Source organism: Urtica dioica, chromosome 1 (genome assembly GCF_054948205.1).
Source record: "Urtica dioica subsp. dioica isolate 48M chromosome 1, U.dioica_male_clone48M_v1_H2, whole genome shotgun sequence".
Taxonomy (NCBI): Eukaryota; Viridiplantae; Streptophyta; class Magnoliopsida; order Rosales; family Urticaceae; genus Urtica; species Urtica dioica.
The window spans coordinates 18,605,786-18,609,014 of record NC_142756.1 but is presented as its reverse complement, the minus strand read 5'-3'; positions in this window follow the sequence as shown (position 1 = coordinate 18,609,014).

The following is a 3,229-nucleotide window of genomic DNA, read 5'->3' as shown; positions in this document are numbered from 1 at the left end:
ATAATTAAATAAAAATTAATTAACAAAATTATAAACTAGAAATAATATTCTGAAAATAGAATTCCGAATTAAAAATACAAATCCAATCTAATAAAAACGAAAAAATTAATTCCTAATTTTTTTTCCTATACAACTTATCGATAGTAGAATTCCCTTTACCGAATAAGTTGGCAGAACTTTGGGAACCGCTTCCTCGTCCTCGTCCGCCGCTGCCTGATGCGCTGCCGCTCGTTCCGCCGCTTTCGTAAGGACGGTGTCGCAAGAAATCCATAGAACCAGGCGTAGAACCTAGCGTCTGCTGATCTGTGCCACTTGGTTGCGGTGTAGGCGGAGGTTGAGGAGTCGTGGGAGGCTGGTTGTGCATCTGGGTGAGAAAGGCGATATGTTGCTGCATCTCCTAGAGCTCGGCTTGTTGGGCATCCATCTGAGCTCGTATCTCGCTAATCAATGGATCGGTTTGAGATGACGAACTTGACGAGCCTCTATCTAGCGCTTGGGCCACACCCAGCGATGACCTTGGGATCGAAGGCCCTATCTCAACTTCCCAGTCTTTGCGTATCCCCAAAAATTCGCGCATCGCGTACTCCTCTGCATCTTCTTGGGAGGTCACGGTGTTTTGCTCCTCCGCTTGTCACACAATATCTATCGTCGTGACGGTGACTTGATCCTTCATAAAAAAACCATAAAAACTTATCAGATAAGAATATTTTAAGTAATTAAATATAGTAAATAAAAAAAATAACTTACAAATTAAGACTTCACAAAGTCCGTCGTCCATGATCCCTTAGCGTCATGGTGTTTTTCTGACCATATCGCTAAAGCCGAACCCATACTCCCATCTTCCTTTCTCTGTAATTTTTCAACGTTAAAATATGAATCACATATATATTGCATCTTAATATTAAGCGACTTACTTTCCTCGAGCGATGAAAAAAAAAAAACTAAGCGACCATTGTCTCATCTTCGTCTTCTTCTTCTTCGAATTTTCCCGGTTGCAGAGAGATTTCGCCTGCGAGACATAAATTCGTTAAATTCAATATTAAGAAATTCAATTAACCCTCGAAAGTTCAAATCATACCTTATGCTCAGGCGAGTCGAATGTCTCTATTGCCTTCCACCAGGCTTCCTGGTTATAGCCTTCGGGAGTTTCGTTTTTAGCGAGATCCTTACTCTCGCAAAACGCCTTGAAGAAAAGCTGTGACAATCTCAATTTTTGGCCACGGCGTATCCTCTTCGCATCGCGAATGATAGCCATATCAATCTCGTTGCGAATATGATCTGCTGACACAAGTTCGCCAGTGTCGGAATGAGCGTAAACGAAGCACTACTCTTTATTAATCAAGCTCATAAGAGCCGCCACACTCTGAGCAGGCACGTGATTCCAGTAAGGGAAGTCGATTGGAATGGTACTCTTGATCAGGTTTCCTATGCGGTTTTGGAACGTCCCGATCAATGGATTTTGCTCCCTGACGTCTTGGTAGAACGCCTGCTGTGTCTGATCGTAACAAACTATGTTTGCTCCAGGAGTCCCAACACCAGCTCTCGTGGAAACGAGACCAGTCATGGGTCCCCGCTTCTTCCTCGGCATCTGCGAGGGATCACAATCTCCTCCTGATGGATCTTGACCTGAAGTCGACATCCTCCAAAATGAATTGTAGTTTGTATTTATTATTTATTTAGTATTCAACGACTGTGGTTATTACATGGTGTTAGTCATTCATCGTCGTCACTCGATATAATGTTAGTATCGACATCAACATCGTCTCCCTAAAAAACTGCGCATGCCTCATCTTCTTCATCCACTTCTTCATCATTGTCAACAACAGTTGCAAGCTCGGCCGTAGTGTTTCGTGTCGATGATTAAGATGGTTTTCATTTAACAAGCACGTTTGCCGGCATGTTTGCCAGTTGTCGTGCAAGAAACACTAGCCAACTGATCGAGTATGTCTTGCGCAATCAACTTGCTAGGTTTACGGCATTTCTCGTTGCGATCTACGTAGTGATCAATGCTTTTCCTCAATCGGTGAGGCATAGGCAAGAATCGATGATGGTCATAGTAGACGATCATCTTTCTGACTTTCATAGATGGCGTCTCAAGGTTGCACAAGGGGCACGCAAGATACCCTTGGCCACTCCATCCCGACAAATACGATCAAGTCGATAAGTCGTTTATCGTCCATAGACGCGCGGTACGCATCCGAAACACTTCATCTTTTGCCCCATCTCGCACTTGGAACCCAGTATCCCACAATTCTTTCAGCTCTTCAACTACTGGTTGTAAGAACACGTCCATGTCTTTTCCAGATGAGCATGGTCCAGTATCAGAAGTGTCAGCATCAAGTACTCCTTTTTCATGCACAATCAAAGCGGCAAGTTGTACGCAATTAGTACCACGGGCCACATACTGTATGCTAGACTCATTTCCCAAAACGAGTTGAACCCATGAAAAGCTAGTCCCAGACGTACGTTACGCGGCTCTGCGACAAAATCTGGGTATCTCTCGTCTAGATTCTTCCACGTCGAATCATCAGCAGGATGTCGCAAAATGCCTTCTTCCTTGACGCGATCTCGTTCGTGTCACTGCATCTCAAGCGACGTGTGTCGAGAAGCGTACAATCGCTTCAATCGATCTTTCAAGGGAAAGTATCGCAATATCTTTTGTGATACATTCTTCCCGGTTGGCTTCCATGTGCTCTCATTGCAAATTGGGCACACTTCAGCTTTCTCGAGATCTTTTCGAAATAATACACAATCGTTGATGCACGCGTCGATCATATCGTATCCCATGCCGAAACGCTTCAGTTTTGCCTTGACCTCGTAGTGTTTTTCCGGAATTCGGATACCAATTGGATGAGTCTTCCTCAAGAGCTACAACAATTCTGTAAACGACTTGTTCATCCAATGGTTCGTGACTTTGATGTGCATCAACGAAACCAGGAACGACAAAGACAAAAACTCTTTGCATCCAGGGTACAATTCCGCTTCCAACTTGAGGAATAAGTCTTCCACTTGCTCATATGCACGCACTTCACTCGGAGTCGGATTCGCAAAGTCATCGAAGTCCTCGTGATCCATTCTATCATGAAGAGCATCGTGCAATCCAACGACTCCTCTTTGGTTAGTTTCGCTAGCATCTTTTACTCAGGTAAGCACATGATATTCGGCGTGATGATACCATTCGGTGTATCCCGGGGTAAACCCCTTGTAAAAAAAGTGATTCTTTACGACC